Source organism: Manis javanica, chromosome 1 (genome assembly GCF_040802235.1).
Source record: "Manis javanica isolate MJ-LG chromosome 1, MJ_LKY, whole genome shotgun sequence".
Lineage (NCBI taxonomy): Eukaryota > Metazoa > Chordata > Mammalia > Pholidota > Manidae > Manis > Manis javanica.
In genome coordinates this window covers 48454203-48472583 of record NC_133156.1, presented here as the reverse complement: position 1 = coordinate 48472583, position 18381 = coordinate 48454203, and the positions used below count along the sequence as shown (strand labels likewise).

Genomic DNA, 18381 nt, shown 5'->3' with positions numbered 1-18381 from the left:
TTTCTAAGGAGTCTGAGTTTGAAGTGAAATTAAAGGAGTATTAAAAGTTAATAGGCAATAAATATAAACCCAAGCATATATAGTCAATTAACATATGATAAAGGAGCCATGGACATACAATGGGGAAATGACAGCCCCTTCAACAACTGGTGTTGGCAAAACTGGACAGCTACATGGAAGAGAATGAAACTGGATTATTGTCTAACCCCACACACAAAAGTAAACTCGAAATGGATCAAAGACCTGAATTTAAGTCATGAAACCATAAAACACTTAGAGGAAAACATAGGCAAAACTCTCTTGAATATAAACATGACCAACTTTTTCATGAACATGTCTCCTCAGGCAAGGGAAGTAAAATAAAAAATGAACAAATGGGACTACATCATGCTAAAGAGCGTTTGTACAGCAAAGGACACCATCAGCAGAACAAAAAAGCATCCTAGAGTATGGGAGAATATATTTGTAAATGACATATCCAACAAGGGGTTAGCATTCAAAATATATAAAGAACTCACACGCCTCAACACCCAAAAAGCACATAACCCTATTAAAAAATGGGTAGAGGATATGAACTGATACTTCTCCAAAGAAGAAAATCAGATGGCCAACAGGCACATGAAAAGGTGCTCCACATTGCTAATTATCAGGGAAATGCAAATTAAAACCACAATGAGGTATCACCTCACCCCAGTTAGGATGGCCAACACAGAAAAGACTAGGAACAACAAATGCTGGTGAGGATGTGGAGAAAGGGGAACCCTCCTACACTGCTGGTGGGAATGTATACTAGTTCAACTATTGTGGAAAGCAGTATGGAGGTTCCTCAAAAAATGAAAAATAGAAATACCATTTGACCCAGGAATTCTACTCTGAGGAATTTACACTAAAAATGCAGGATCCCAGTTTCAAAAGGACATATGCACCTCTATGTTTATCACAGCACTATTTAAAATAGCCAAGAAATGTAAGCAACCTAAGTGTCCATCAGTATATGAATGGATAAAGAAGACGTGGTACATATACACAATGGAATATTATTCAGCCATAAGAAGAAAAAAAATCATACCATTTGCAACAACATGGATGGAGCTGGAGGGTATTATGCTCAGTGAAATAAGCCAGGTGAGAAAGACAAGTACCAAATGATTTCACCCATCTGTGGAGCATAAGAACAAAGCAAAAACTGAAGGAACAAAACAGCAGCTGACTCACAGAACCCAAGAATGGATTAACAGTTGCCAAAGGAAAAGGGACTGGGGAGGGTGGGTGGGGAGGGAGGGATAAGGGGATTAAAGGGTATTATGATTAGCACACATAACGTGGGGGGGCACAGGGAAGGCAGTATAGCACAGAGAAGTCAAGTAGTGACTCTCTAGCATCTTACTATGCTGATGGCAGTGATTGTAATGGGGTATGTGGTGGGGACTTGATAATGGGGGGAATCTAGTAACCACAATGTTGCTTATGTTATTGTATATTAATGATTCCAAGAAAAAAAGTTAATAGGCAAAGGCTAAGGTGGTGGGACATAGAGAGAGCATTTTTTAGAAAGGTGAGGTGAGCCTATAGTGGGAAGAGGCAGTGTCAATCAGAAGAAAAGGAAGGAGATCCCTAGGCAAGCACTCAGAGAGTAAGGGGAGTTTTAAGAGGAGTGAGGGGCCAAGCCTTCTAACCCATGTTAAGCAATTTGTTCTCTGTTCTAACGACAATGTGAAGACTCTTCTGAATGATTTAAGAAGATACAACACAGGTACAATGATCCAATTTCTACTTTTGAATGACTGATCTTGTTGCAATGTAGAGAAGGGATTGGCAGGGCTGTGTGGAGTTAGTGCTACAGCTGGTACTCCAATGGACATCCAGGTGAGAGCTGATGGTGACTTGGATGGAGCAGCAGCTATGAACAGGGAGAGCAGAGAAGACAGAGGATATTCAGAAGGTACATTCATCAGAAACCCCCGCTTGGTGGGTGGAGTATAGGAAAGATGGAGATTAAAATAAAAGACATGGCTAGAAGCCACATTGTCCTTTGTAGAACACAAAAAAATTTATTCTCATCTTTATTTTAAATTTTGCTATTAGTAATTTATTTCTTTGCTATCAACACTAGATTCCTATTTTTAAAAATGTGAATACTCATGAGAGTTACTACCTGTTTGCTACTCAGTTCTTTTGAATGAATATATGTACCATTAATCCAGCAGTAAGCTAGGACGGAGAGGCTTGGGGAAAGTACACGTGATAGGTTGTCAGACAAACTTGGATTCAGTTTCTAGGTCTTAATGACTGGTATTGAGCAATCATTTCATCTCTCTGCATTATACTTGTCTCACTTGTAAAATGAGCATTATATATACACATATATATTCCATAAGCTAGTTGTGAGGGTTAAATACATGGTGTAAAGTGCTTGGAACAGTAGCTGGAATATGGCAAATGCTCAATAAAAGCTAGCTCACTTCCACTCTCAAGGACTCCCCATTGGAGGGGCAGAAATAAATTCTGTCAAACTCCATGCTAGAGCTTAGGAGATATAAATAATCTGGCTGCTACCTATATCATCTGCTATCCTTTCCTCTTTCCTCTTTATACATCAGTCATGTCCCATTTCTTTCTATCTCTGGATACACCCAGCTAGGTCCTATCTTAGGACCTTTGCTGTAGCTTATTTCCTCTGCCTTAGACACTCCAGATCTTTCCTCAGGTGGAATATTCTCATTGTTCAAGCCTTAGCTCTAATGTCACACTCTCGGTAGGGCCTACCCTGGCCACTCTCTAGGAGGCAGCCCCTTTTCTTGTCATCTTCTGTTCTGTTTCTTCGTTGTATTTTCTTCACAGCCCAAATCTCTAGTGGAAGTTACTGTGTTTATTTCCTTCCAAATTTACTGACTGTCTCTTTCCCAATTATAATGCAGCTTCAAGAGGGCAGAGATCTCATCTATCTTGTATTCCAACCAGCTTCAATATTATATGGCACATATAGGCACTCAATGAATAACTGTTGAATGAGTGAATGAATTAATAACCACAAGTACTATAAGAGAGGAGCAATTTCTGCCAATGATCCAAAACTCTGCTAAGGTTACACCTGGACACTGGGGAACATCTTCTGAGGCAGACTCAAAAAAAAAGAAATCCATCTTCTTCATCATTTTGCCTCATGAGGTGATTTCCCAGTCCAAGTTTTTCTGAGTATAGAGAAAGCTACTTACGGATACAGCTCCATGTATTTCTGCCTTGCTAATTTTTCCTCTGAGTAGCGACACTCTCAGCACTGCATTCCTAGAGTACTGTTTAAGTTTGCCTCTAAATATAATATAAATGGTGATTACATTTTAAATAATAAATGTTTTAGGAAGTAGGAGGGTTTAAGCTTAGATTTTTTTTTTGAGACCAGTTGTCATTAAAATCACCACTCATTGACAGACCTTTCTAAGTCACCCAAAGGATTTCCCTCAGAATTGTGCCATTTCTTCTTCTTCTTTTTTATTTTTACATAGAGACTGAATTGAAACAAGATATTACAAGCGTATTTCTGGGTGATCATAACACAACCTTGGTGGTGTCATGAAGCAGAAGAGGTGCAATGATTTCTCCAAATCCCAGAGAGTTTTATTGCCTTAATGTAGTTGATTCTCTATACAACAATGAAAAACCAGACATGTGTATTTACTGGACACTGCAAAGGTGAGCATGGAATGTTATTATCACCCCATCAGTAAGCCTTGAAAGTGTTCAGAGTCTGAAACACACCTTCCTGGTTTATGTTCTAGTGTGAAGCCAATTCAGGTACCTGTTCAGTCCTGGATTTTCTATGACTTATTTCAAGTATTTTGGTCCAGAGAGACTGTGATGTGATACTAATCAGTTGAAAAATGTGTGTCAAATACAGTATGTGATAATACTTACATGCACAAGTTGCATGGGTGTAATGATGAAATATTAACAGTAAACATTTATAGAGCTTTTATTACATGCCAGGTTCTTTAACATGGGTTATCTTATCCTCACAAGAACCCTAGGAGGTCAATATTATTAATATCCTCAATTTTACAGATGAAGAGACTGAGGCTTATAGAGATTAGGAAATTTACCCAAGGGCATACATCTAGAAAGTGATAAACCCGGGTTTAAACCTAAGTCTCTCTCCTTCTCTCAATCTTTCTCTCTTGCTCTTCTAGACATGAAAGTTTCAATACTAAACCATTTAGCCTACTTCAACATCTTGTTCTACCACTTTTATGCTATACAACCTTAGATTCCTAAGTCCATGTCTTTTAATGTAGAAAATGGTGATGGTAATGGCATTTACTGCATGGACTGTTTTGAGGGTTATATAGCAGAGGACTTGACTTACAATAAGTGCTATATATGATATTTATCCATTATCTGTACTTTAAGCAAAGCCATATGCCAAATTCAACTATGAAGATCTAATGGCACAAACCTCTTTTAGATGGCTACTAATATATTTGGAACACATCAAAACTAACACACAGCTAAAAAGTCAGTGAGTAATGCAAGGGTGTACGAGTAAATGGTCAACTGCACAGTATTAGTAACAATAACTAAAGGCTTTCTTTATCCTTACTTAACTTTCATGGTATTCCTAAAAGGTAGGTATTATTACCTCCTGTTTACAAATTAAACTCAGGCCAGAGAGGTTATTTGTTTAAGGCCATACAATTAGCAAGTGGTAGAAGCGGAATTATAACCCAGGCCAGCTCATTCTAAAGCCTACATTTTCTATACCATTGGGCACTATGACCACAGCTTTTACTGCCTTCAGGAACTCAGAGGTGGGGGGGATCAATGCATATGTAGAGGAGAAAAATGTTATAGGAAGGAGGAGGTGCTGACTGGGACCAATAGCGTATTTTTAGGAATTATAACACCGTTGTTGTAGAAGAAATGCCAGATCATGAGCAACGAAGAAGGAACATATAAGGATAAACACCATGAGGGAAGAGAATGGAATCCAATGTTGGAAATGCAAAGGGAAACTAGACAGGAAGGGCCTTACATGTTAAACTGAAGCTTCTGAGTCACCCCGACAAGTCATGGAAACTGAAAATCTTGAGTATGGCAGTGAGAAGATGACAGTGTCTTTGGAAACAATATACATGGCAGGAACATGCCAGATGGAGAAGTCACTTAGGAACTTTCTAAAGAAAACAAAAATGATGGACAAAGAACTGAATACAGTGGTGGAAGAACTGAAAGATAAACACACATGACCTACTAAAAATCAGGCTCCAAATTGGCTTATGAGGGCATCTGAGGGTACAGTTGCATGTTACCTTCTTCTAATATTTGCATAGAAATTTGATATGTGGAAAGTGATCTCTATAGCACTGCTTTTCAACTGCAAAGTTCTTTAGAAATGCAAGGCATTCTTGCAATCATCCTTATTTTGTACAATACCTATAGACACTTTCTTTTTGGCAGCTTATTCAAAATAATGTGGCTCTCTCTAAATGTAACTAGGGTAATTTAAGGTAATAAGGGTGGAGTTGAAACAAGGGTGAGGTCTCTATCTTGAAAAATCAAGGCTTTATATTTATAAAGATTGAGTAGGTTATATCAAATATACATTTCTGATGATCTTGAGGTTGTTGGAAAAATGGTTGTTAGAATTATCATCTTTTTCCACAAGTGTTATATCAGGGGAATGCCAACATCCGGTCGCTACACCGATAATGGGACCTGACAAACTCTATTTCAAAGGAAACTCATATAGTGAATTATCAGAGCCCAGATGAAATCCAGTTAATAGCTGAAATTGCTGTTTTCTTTACTGTGTTGCCTTATCTCTTTTTAACAAGCCTTACTTACCAGGGTAATTGCACTGAATTCAATCCATTATCTATGGATTAATTCATTAGAGTGGTTTAAACTTTGGAAAAATGGATGGGTTTTAACAGTCCTCCCCTCAATTCCACAAATTGACACTGTAAAACAAGCCTGTGCCATTTTTATGGAGGCTCCGATTCATGAAATAAAAATCAATGAAGACATTTCCTTTCTAAGCCCTCATGTCATTGTTATGCTCCCTTGGTTGCATGGAAAGCCTTTGGGTAAAAGGAGGACAACTCTAATCAGAAAGAGAGTCATTGTCTTCAGAAAGCGTGAACAACGCATTTCTGGGCCAGTGCCCTTACCACTGTGACGGCCCCTCGTGTTACTGCCTTCAGGGACAAGCTACAGAACCAGAGAGTCATTGTCACTTAGGGGGCTGGTGTGGGGAAAGTGCCTTGAAACCCAGATGAGTCTTTTCTAAGAGCAAAATAAGGTTGCTTATCATGAGAGTGTCAATGATTTCCCTTTCTGTTGATGTCATTCTTCGCAAGTGACTTTAGTTGGCAAATAGGTTTCATTAAATAAGGCAGTGCTTCCGAAACACTGTTCTAACTGGCTGAATCAGAATCACTGAGAGTTTCAAATACAATAACAATTCTCAGGGCTATATTCCCTAGAACTTAAGATTTAGTAGACCTGGGCTGGTGGCCAGGAATCTACATTTTTAAAAAGCTTCAGGTGAGTCATATGCAAAACCTCTGTTTGTAAGCCCTGACCTAGTCATGTTTCTGTTTTCTATTAAAAAACAGCCACTTAGGAAAATGAGGGAAGACTGGAAATTTTTTATGTATGACACCATAAATGGCTTTAATTTTATGAAACATACCAACCATTCTGGGAAGCCATTACAGAAACACAAAGCATTAAAGAAAAAATCGTGCAATATTCTACAACCTGAGACAATTGTGTATACCTGGAAGAGTCTTGCCTCTTGGGGTGGCCTTCAGGTTACACTTTGAGACATGAAAAGAAAAAATACTGACAATCTATACCAATTATTGGAATATGTGGGTATATAAAGGTTAGAAATTATAGGAGTAGGATGTGGTTGTTTTAAAATATTTTCACAAATTCTTTATGCTTCCTCCTTCCAAAGGCAGAGCCTAATCCCTCTCACCTTGAGTGGGGGCTGGACTCAGTGCCTCCCATTCAATGAACAGGATGTGACAGAAATAACAGTGTCCCTTGGCTGGGTCATGAAAGAGAATCCTCCTTCCTTTCTCTTCAATCTCCTGCTTTGGGGAAAAAAAGCTGCATGTCATGAGGACATTTAGGCACCCTGTGGAGGAACCCCAGCAGGGAAGAATGTGGACCTCCTGCCAATGGGCTCCCTAGGAACAGGTGCTCCCACCCCAGTTGGGGCACACATCTTGACTGCAACCTCATGAGACGTCTTGAGCCAGAACTGCCTGATTAATCCCCTTGTAAATTTTTGGTCCACAGAAACTACAAACATTATTGAGCGATTATTATTGTTTTAAGTCACTAAATTTTGGGGTAATTTGTTATACAGCAATAGATAACTGATACACCCGTGAAGACTTTCTTTGTCTAAGGCACATTTGTTTTTACATCTACCTTTATTTGTTCCTTATCTGAGAGACACAGACACATAAAAAATTATCACCCATACCCACACAGAGACACACATACACATCAGTAAACATTTCATAATTCATAAGCATCGTTCTAAGTATAGTTACTAAAAAGAAAAACTCGATAGGTAATGGTTAAATAATAAAATTTTAATGACTTTGCTGAGGTGGTACATGATAATGAAACAGTTGAAATAAACACGGATGAAAAGATAAATCTGAATAGCGAGGTAGACTCAAATGAGAAAATGGTTCTTGTATTACACAAACCCACATCATAGCACAAGGTTTTAAGCTGGTTGGTAGTAACAGGCAGCTGCAGGAGGCAGTGCACAAGATCGTCTTAGTTCTGGCTTGCCGAATTTTTATGAAGAGCAGTGGCTAGGACTAGAATGCAGGTGATGAAGATGGGTGCCCAGAGTCTGAGCCCACACTCACCACAGAAAAGTAACATGAGAGTTCTTTGTTTTTGGTAAACCAGCCATGATTCGAGGCAGTGATTTGCTAAATGAGGCTGCAAGGAATAGAACACTGAAAAAGTCAGCAAACACTTATGAGGGTGAACAGTTCCTTAGTGAAATAGGATGGGTGTTAATGCAAGAAGCACCTTGTTTATAGCTCTCTATATTATGCTATGTATCTGCAGATAAACACTTCAGCTAAGTGCTTGGTAACAGGACTAGAGAATATATGTTGCTATTTCCAACAAATTTTCTTGTTATGAAGTCCTAAGCTAAAAACGCCATCAGCGATTGTTAAAGAAAAGTTCCTCACTCCCAAAGTCTTAAGTGACACAAATATCTGAGGCCCCGAACAGTCTTTTTAATTGGATGAGTAACTTGTTACACCAGGATTTTCTTCAGGGAGGGTAAGAAGTAGTACACAAGTTATATGCTACATATTGGCAAATAAAACATAAAACCACCTAACTTAAATAATTATTGGAATCTCCCAAAGGATATACTTTCTTTGGCTATAACTGGGGGAGGCGAGGAGGAACCAGCTGCTCCCTTTGCATCCCCACGAAACAAAACACACACCTACACACACACTACAAGCAAAGCATGCACAGCCGACATCCAACTTCCGTACCCAGCTCAGACACACACAACCAAAATACATACACACTCCCCAAAACTTAGCAGCGGCAGAAGCAGAAAAAAGATGGAGTTATTGCAAAGATAACACCTGAGCTGGCTTTGCCAGGCTTCCTGGTGAGGCCAGTGCATGAAGCAGCCAGGTGCGAGGCAACTGTGGATCGTGGGGAGTGTGCTCATCCAACGGCATTCAGATTCAATTTAAAAAAATCGCTGTGCTGGCTAAACAAAATCCTCCTGGCCACAATGTAGCCTGCAGACTGCCAGGCTGTCATAATGTCGGAATTGCTGGCAAACACGGGGTTAAGGAGGAAATTAGAGTTGCACAGGCTAAATTGGCTAGAAGTGCTAGAAGTAAGTGAAGGAAGGTTAAATTTTTTTTTCATGTGTTTTTTTGAAATGATAGAAAGAAACTGGACAAGCTGGAGAAAGGGGATTTAGTCATTTCTACTAATTTTCTGCAGATACCATATCATTGAATAAAACAGGACAACAAAAACAATAAAAGATAAAACTAGATTTTAGAAAGCGAAACAAATACAGTCTCCTTTTTTATCGGGGGAGAGAGGACTAGATTAAATGAACTACATTCAGTAGCTGGCTCTGGAACAAGAAACAGCAACCCTATTTCTTGGGCTAGAAGCCCCAAAGCAAATCTCACCCTTCTGACATCTTACAATGTCATTTTATTTTATTTTGGATAAGATTTTAAGAGAACTTTGTTTTAAAATGATCTGCCTATTTTTTTTGTCTTGTTTTAGCTGCCACAGTACAAATAATTGTATATTTTGTTAGGAAACAGCAAGAGAAATGGATGATATCATAATGCAGCTTTGACAAGACAGTGAAGTAACAGAATATCATAAAATAGCAAACAAAACAAAACCCCTAAAGATGAAAGGAAGGCACTTCCATCCTCCCAGCCTCCTTTCTGGCTGTTTGGATTGGAATACACAGGCAGCACAAGTAGCTCTAACGCCATGTCCCTCCTCCTGGACGAGGTCTGTCATTTTCATCCCTTAGAATTGCTCCTCCAAGTGATTGCCACATCTACCATGTTTGAGCGATTCTCAAAAACACAACGTACTTGAAGCAGGAACAATACTTTCTCAACTGAACCATGTGGTATGGCTTAATTTGACTGCTCAATCTTTTTCTCTGCTATCTTTCTAAAAACAGAATAGGGGCGAATAAAGGAGCCTATTGCTTCACCAGGATTTGGGTAAAACTTGCTAAAGAAGTTTATTCTGAATCTCAACTCATTTTATCCAATTCTTCTTTTACACAGTCATTCAGTAAGGCAATATATGTCTTAAAGGTGCAGCATACTTTGTGGCACTCCGCTTTTACATAGAGCGTTCAGGCCTGAGCTCTCGGGTTTGCTGAGGTTTGCTGGCCCAGATTGCCCAAAGACGTTGTCCCTGGTCACATGTCTTCCTCAGCCAAGCTCAAGTTTACTTTTTGATAATAAAATTGAGTAAATGATGTAGAAAAGTAGAAATAGAATTAGTTTTCCAATTCCACCCATTTTGCTTGAATTAATAAAGATAAATTGTAAGTATGTTAAAAATTGATGCACTTATGTAATCTTATTAAGATCCTGTATATAAAATAGTGTAAACACATGCAGCTGTCAGCAGGAATCTCTCATGAATATACACAAATATTAGCCTAAACAGTTTGCTTTGGAGATTCTTATAACGCAGTGAGAACTTCTTGAGAAAAAGTAAAAGGAGGTCAATCTTCAAATTTCCTGTGCAGAAGAACTGCTTGAGGAGCTTGTTGAAAATGAAGAATGAAAGTTGTTCCCCTCTCAGAAAGTCTGGATTTCTGAAGCCTGGTGTGAGGCCTTAGAACCTTCATCTTATATCAGCCCTACTAGGTAACTGTGATGCAGGTGGGCCGTGATCACACATTGACCACACTTGGGTTCAGTTCCACCATGTCTGCTAATTGTGTACCAGGCCCTGTGCTGGGTGTCCAGGGATTCAGAAATGATGGAGGCAGAGTCTTTACACCATGAACTCAAAGTGCAGTGGTGTCGATGGCAGTTTACTTGCTCACATGACCTTTCCCCATTTCCATACCTGTCAGGGGGAAGGGCTAGGGAATCTCTTATCCCCTTAGGAAGACGGCAGACCGTGGAGCAATAGTTCTGAATTAATATCCTTACCATGGTGTAGAAGGTTCCAAATGACCTGGCCCCTGCTTTCCTTTGCCCACATCTCCCACCATTGTCCGCACTCCACTGATCTTCTCCCCTTAGGATCTTTGAGTTTCGCATACTTTTTTTCAGACCTCACCATGCTTATTTCAGTCGTTTAGGTCTCAACTCAAATGTCACCACCCCTGCACAGCTTTCTCTGACTACCCTCCAAAGGCATCCTCTTGTTTTATTTTCTTCACAGCAAGTATTATCAAAAATGTCTTATTCATTCATTTATGTAATTATTCCCTGGTTCTCCCAGTAAAATGCACTGAGACCCTGTCTTACTTTTTCACATTGGAGGCCTTGCTCCTAGAACAATATCTAGCACACGTAATGACTTGTTAAATATTTACTCAATGAACGAGGAAATGAGAGAGGAAATGAAAGTCTCAAGTCTTTTCCATCCTGTCTCTCATCTTACTTTGTGTGGCTTATACGAAGATCAGTCAAAAAATGGGTACATAAGGGGACTAAAAAATCGAAAGCATTCACGAATGCACAACATTCTCACACCATCATTTTTATTAATGACTCAGAGCCTGTTATGAATTGAGACATTATTTTTTCTATGAGGAGAAACCAAGGAATTATATATTTTTATTATCTAAGATTCAGAGGAAGTGGGGGATAGGGAAGACAAGAAAATAACCTGGGGCACTGAGGTAGACCAGAGCTCTAAATTTCTTTCAAAATCAAAGACGAAGTAAAAAACATTTCTTCCCTCAAGACTGCTTCTCTTAAGAACTGAAAGAAGAGAGCAGGACAGGACTATAAGTATAGAGTGGTAGTTCTCTTATTTACAACTATCAACATTTCAAGTGAGGCAAAGCTGAATTCATATATGTCTTCAAAAGACACAGCTTTTCTATAACAAATTTGAACTCCGTTCTTGAGAAAAAAAACAAAAGCCCAAACATAAAGTTTCTATCAACATGTTTTGAGAGAGAGATTTAAATCCACAATAATAGCATTATTAAAAAGGTAGATGCACTCTTTCAGCTTGCACCTAGTTAGAGGCGACATGGTGAAACGCACCAAGAAGGTGGGAATCGTCGGTAAATACGGGACCCGTTATGGGGCCTCCCTCAGGAAAATGGTGAAGAAAATCAAAATAAGCCAGCATGCCAAGTATACTTGCTCCTTTTGTGGCAAAACCAAAATGAAGAGATGAGCTGTGGGGATCTGGCACAGTGGTTCCTGATGAAAACAGTAGCTGGCGGGACCTGGACCTACAACACCACTTCTGCTGTCACAGTAAAGTCGGCTATCAGAAGACTGAAGGAATTGCAAGACCAGTAGAAGCACCACCTTTTGAAGCATTGCTAGACAATAATAAATAAGGTTAATTTATGTAACAACAACAACAAAAAAGGTAGATGCATATTTCCAATCTAGTCACAAAAAGCTGAAAAAATAAAAGGACTGTGAAGAATTTTGGGCCCAAGAGTAATGTGCTTATTTTAAAAATATTTTTCAGTAAATTATAATCTAGAAGGAACTGAAAGCTACTGCAGACATACTTGAGGCTGGCTTCTCAGGAGCATATGAATTGCTCTGATTTCTCTCTCTAAGTGCTCCCCACAGCTGTGCCCTGTCCCCGTGGTTTAAACTGATTATCATTATTACAGAGACACTTTCCTAATTGCACATACCATCATCAGACCTAATAGCAGGTCTGAATTAGGCTGCAGCTGCTCAGGCTGCCCCTGCACAACCAGCCACCCGGCCAACTGTTGACCTCTGAGAAGGTTAACAGGCATTTACTGACTCTTCACATTTAACACAACCCTACTTTTAAAATACATACATATATTCATTATTAATCACACTTCACTTCTAATCATCCCAAAGAGGTTTCCTCTAGTTCTGCAGGCACCACCTCCCCATCAGTATGGTCCATATTAGAGGAGGTGCAGAAGAATTGCTTGAGGAGTTCATGACTTTGATTTTTGTCCACCACCAAGAAGCATCAGTCCTGCTCATTTTTGAAAAATAGGAATTGAAGGGAAGGGCCTCGAAAGGTCAGTGGAAGAAGCAGCAAAGTGGGAGCAACAGGCTGACCCAAAACTTGAAGCCAACAAGAGCAAAGGTACAGAGTTATGGGCAGTGGTTTTGCTGATTTTTATCTACTAAAAACATTACACTCTTTAAGAATATCTTTTATATTACTAGTAAGCTTTATACACACAATTTAACCTAATTCTCAGGACAACCGTGAGAGTGCTTGTATCTCTATTCAATAGATAAGGAAACATAGACTCTGAATACCAAAGAACTCACTTAGACTTACAGAGCTGGCAAACAGTAGAAAGAGGGTCCCAGCTATACCAGCCTTTAAACAGAGCCCATGACTTTCATGCCCCCTACAATTCTATAATGCCCTCTTCTAGGTCAATCTCACAGGTGATGAAACATGGTTCACAAACTTCTATGCCCTGTCTAAAGTCAGAATATGAATTTATGACAAAGATTAGAACTCAGTGCACTTGGTAAGGAAAGATAAATTATTTATTTCAAAATGCAGAACAGAGTAGAATAAGGCAGCTACTTGCTTTGAGCTATATACAAGCTCTTTGACATTGTTACTGGTGACACAGTATTGACTTGTACAGTGTTGAAAAATAAAAACAAGTGGGACTAGCTGTTAAGTAATTTTGTAATAGAAAAACAAAACAAAACTAAATTTATTTTCTGGGGTTTCCTGAAAAAACTGGCAGATCCAGAACACTGGGCAGTATTGCTGTGTGGCCTCCTATTGGGATTAGAGTAGCAAGTACCCCTAGAAATGGGATGCATGTTCCCCAGTTTGCCCCAGGAATAACCACCACTGCTTTTAAAAATGGGAGACTCACTACTCAAAGACTTTTCTTGTTCATTTATTCACCTGATCTGCCTAGCTCCCCCAAACAAATGAATTTTTAAAATTCCTAGTATAGATGTTCATTTTCCTTTCCTTTCCTTTCTTTCTTTTTTTGGCTAACAGACACCTTTATATAGGTTAAATTCTATTTAAATGAACTTCAGTGACATCAGTGTTGTATGGTGGGGGTAGAGATGGAAAGTCTCTAGCTGAGCATAAGGTGGAAATATATTGCAAAAAGGCAGACTCCCAGCTCCACCTGGGAGTGGGTGGCTGGGGAAACTGCTATGCTTTGCTATGGTTATAGCCCAGACAAAATGAACTCCTAAGTACAATAAGTAGCTTCCATTCTTCATAGACATTGAGTGAGTTCTGACATGCAGCTGAGTGACAGTCACCATGGCTGCACCCCAGAACTACCTTGGAATTCTAACAAAATGCCCATCCAGATAAACTAAATAAGTATATCTGGGAGAGGGTCCAGGAAGAGGTCCTCAAATGATCCTAATACATCACCAGAGTTGATACCCACTTACCTTTTAAGAGCATGGGGGCATAGGTATGAAAGAGAGACCCATATAAGGTCCTCTGAAGTCAGGCTTTTTAGGTTCAAGTCCCAGTCCTGCCACTCACAAGTCAATTATGGGTGACCTGGGCAAGTTATTTTACTAAACTCTAAGCTAGTAATAGAGCAAAATTAAAGTGAGAGAATGCATGCAAAGTGCTTAGAATACTAATCACTCAATAAATGATAACCATTATCACCACTGTATGTGCTGATGGCATTGATTCTCATTTGAGGGACAGGTAATTAGTGATAAATTTTGTCACAGTCCTCCTAAATTAGGTATCACTTCAAGACCTTCAATCCCAAACACAGCACCTCACTGAAGCAATGACAATTAGTGAGTGATCTCCGAATCTGGGCCCATCACAAAGTACTCAAAAGAACAGATGGCTCAGCAGGAGTGAGTTCTATCTTGCTAAGGTACAAAATTCTCATGTGAACAAAATTAATTAACTTATCCCTTCATTCAGAGTATATACACAGCGTTCACTGTGCGGCAAGCACTGTGCTGGCATAGCAGGTCTTTGCGCACTTCACCATCCTTCAATGACTTATCTGCCTTCCTATTGAAATATTCAACAACAAAGCTCATGGGGACATGACCTTCACAGCACAGAACTAACAAACGAAGAACAAAAACTGACACCAAACTGTTAGGCTCTGGGGCTAAGAAGGCCACTCAGATATGCACTGTAGGCTAAGGGGTATTAGAAGTGAGTGGACAGGAAATGCACGCAATGCACCCATAGGAGAAAGAAGAGAATTCTGAGTATTCAAAAGGCTGATGATACTTGAGTACTATTTATTAAAACAATATTAATGTAATACAGATCAAGGAGGGATCAATATTGATGTAGCAGATTAGGAGTTAATGGACCAAAACTACGCATTTTTTTAATTTATTAATTTGAAGTCATTTAAGACCCACTACAGGTTGCAAAAATAGTACAGAGAGTTCCCATGTAGTCTTTACCCAGTTTTCTCCAATGATGGCATCTCACATAACCAAAGTGCATTATCAAAATCAGGAAATTGACACTGGCACAATATTATTAAGTAAATCATAGATCTTATTCAAATTTTACCAGTTTTTACATGCATTCATTTGTGTGTGTGCGTGTGTGTCTGACACTATGAAATTTTATGAGATGACTATACAGCAATTTTAAAATGCAGAACAAATACGTAAGAAATAGCATTTCAAGGTGACACCCTTTAGAGGGGGAAATCCAACAATAAATTAAAACTAGGGCACCTACTGGAAAAGTAAAACCAATCACTATAGTTTCCAACACAGCAGCTCTGCTCCAACTGAAGTTCAAAGCACTCCTTGCATAATATTTATAAGATTATTTAACAAAGCTTTAAACTCAGAGGTGCATTTGTATAGGCGCGAGGAGATGATGGAGATAATGCAAAATGCAAAACCTGAGAATCATCTGGAGAGGTTTCCCACAGAACAAATGCTCAATCTAAGAAGGATTAGAAACCTACATTTTCAAATATTTCAGGTGTGGAAGTAAATTGAAGAAAGAAATGTACCTGGAGAAATGATGGTCACATATACGCGCACATTGTTCTTTTTGTCTGAGTAAAGCAAAAGAGGAAAACAGTCGCAGCTTCCCCATGGTTTTTAGTCATAGCAGAAAGAAACGTAGCCCTTCATCTCCTCCCTTCCTTCTTTCCCTTATTTCTTCAGAAATAATTTTGAAAATAACTGAAGATCTGATTTTCCTAATATCCTTACAGCCTTTGAAATGAATGCATACACGCTCATAATTACAAGATACTTGCTATTTTGCATAAGTGGAATTTAAGAAATTAAAAACCAAAAGGGGGTTTTCAGAGACACAGCAGAATTGCCTTTTTAATAATAGATTTGGCTCCTCTAATCCATTCTTAATCTAATTAAGACAATGAAAAGCATTGGGCTGCCATTTCAGAAAATGGCAAGGATGCTGTAAACAGAGTGCAATAAAGTGATCCGTTCACACCCCATCAAATTTACTCACAGTCTGAATAACGGTTCTTATTTTCTGTGTTTCATTTTTACAAGTTAACAAATGTTTTCATTTAATTTCCACGGCTTCATCTTCAGATCAAGCACAGGTGGTGGGACTTCTAGTTCTGGAAAGCGTGTCGTATCTGGTGAAGCAACACCCAGTGTGTGATTATGGAACCCTACAAATTGATGCTAACATCTCCAATAAGCAGAGATAATAATTAAGTGGTAAACCTTTTGGCACTGGAAACAGCAACGGTGTTATTAATACCCAAATGGGCACCAAAACAAACAGCATTGATGGAATTTAATTAAATCATTTTATGATTATGTATTCTTTGCAAGCTCAGCTGATTACACTGGTTTTCCTTAGAAGAGCATTTAAATCTGGAAGCTAAGATTCTAATGGCTTTTGTTCAAATACTTCCTAGAAAATACAAGGTAGATTAAAAAAAAATCTAAAGTAGAAATGGAGTAATGGAGAAAAAATGAACTAATTTTCATGTCTGTTTCCACCACCACCATAAGAAATATTAAAGGAATGAAGGTTTAGTCTAATTGGCGAGTTTTGCTTACCTTTCTTTTTCTTAAGTGATCAGCAGTTCTGGAAGAATATGAACTGTTTGCTGTCTCCCTTAATTATAATTAAAATAGTCTGTTTATTCAACTGTGGCACTGAAGATTCAAAAAACTCTGTGAAGTCACAAGTCTGAGTCTCTCCTCCCACCATTGCTTGAATCCATGGAATGGGAGCTGGAAAACCTATCACATTCTGAAGTTGTCACACACCTAAAGAACTTGCTGTTTGTTTTTGCAGAGGCAAAATTATGATGAATAATGATGGACACTAGAGACCAGAGGAGTCAAGGTGTCTCAATCTCAGGATCAAAAATCTACAACTTGCTGGTTATTTTGTTAAAAACAAAAACAACCCGTTCATACTGACACCTGGATTTCAAAAGATATCAGCAGTCAATTTTCCAACACTGAAGCTAGATAAGAAATGCTTCCCTCTTAATACTTACTGTCCACTAATCCTTAAGGAAGGATCATAGAGATGCAGAGATAGCCATAATACAGAACAAAAAACGCACCCCACATCCTATTAGTCACAGTAATAGGGCAGTCCAGAATCGAAGTACTGTTGTAATAAAAATCCTTTATATAGGTGCCAAAATGTACATTTTGTCCTAAAATAGGATAAAGTTGCTCAAAATGTTTATGAGTATTGTCAGAAGCTCCATGCAGTTCTCATAATTTTACTCCTAGATTCCTCCTTACATAAAATACCTAATATGAAGTATGCTGAACTCCCATTGTGAGATACAAGCAGCATTTGCTTCCAGCTGGAGCCATTGTTGACAATGAAATACACAGATAAGCGAGGACACACCCTCACACACTTTATGAGGATTTATGCTTATTCTGAGGGAAAATGAAAAGGAGAAAGGGAGATGAGGCCTAGGTAAGCTTTAAGAAACTGACCGCTATGGGATGTGATTGACATGAACCTGGAAGTGCCTTGTCCTGGTTCTCCCAGTATTCCCCACTGCTTCTTGTTCATTCACACAGATCACAGCCTTAGGGTGGCCCACATGTCCTTGATGATTTTGATGTGTTTCTCTCTTCCTCATGGAATCAGAAAACCATGGTCTGGAAAATCCTCCTTTTATTGTCTACAATCCTTGAATCCAATCTTATGAAACTAACCTTAACGTGTTTTCCACTTCCCAAATACAAATGCAAAATATTTCCCTTCTTGTGTGAGTTAACAAGCCACATGACTTTACCCTTCTTGTAACAAGTAACAGTGGTAGAATAATATAGTGAAAACATCCAAGACACACAAGCATGGGTGCCCCAGTTCCTGTTCTACCTCGCTAACCCCCTCCCTGCTTCATCCTGAGTAAGTTAAAAGGAGACCTTGATCTTCTCCCTGGGTGAAGATTTCCGCATATGCAAAAAATGGAGATCTGATTAGATTTAAAGTAACATGATGGCCCAGTATACACCCAAAATGGGTTGCAGACAAGCATTGTTTATCCCAGAATACTGTTTATAAATATTTTGAATTAGTTAATGACATTAAAAAATCATAAAATTTCTCATAAAAGTCAGATATTATGTGGTTTTTTAAAAAATATTAAAACCGGGTACATCCTTAGGCATTATCCACTGGTCCTGAGCA

At 38.9% G+C, this 18381-nt stretch overlaps 1 protein-coding gene and 1 pseudogene across 7 annotated transcripts in view; one reads left to right on the top strand and one right to left on the bottom strand.

The window, feature by feature from the left end:
- TENM2 (teneurin transmembrane protein 2) overlaps positions 1 to 18381 on the bottom strand; it is a 1157254-nt gene that overhangs the window by 573388 nt on the left and 565485 nt on the right. The gene's annotated exons all lie outside the window — the stretch shown is intronic.
- On the top strand, positions 11760 to 12113 carry LOC108390966 (large ribosomal subunit protein eL43-like; annotated as a pseudogene).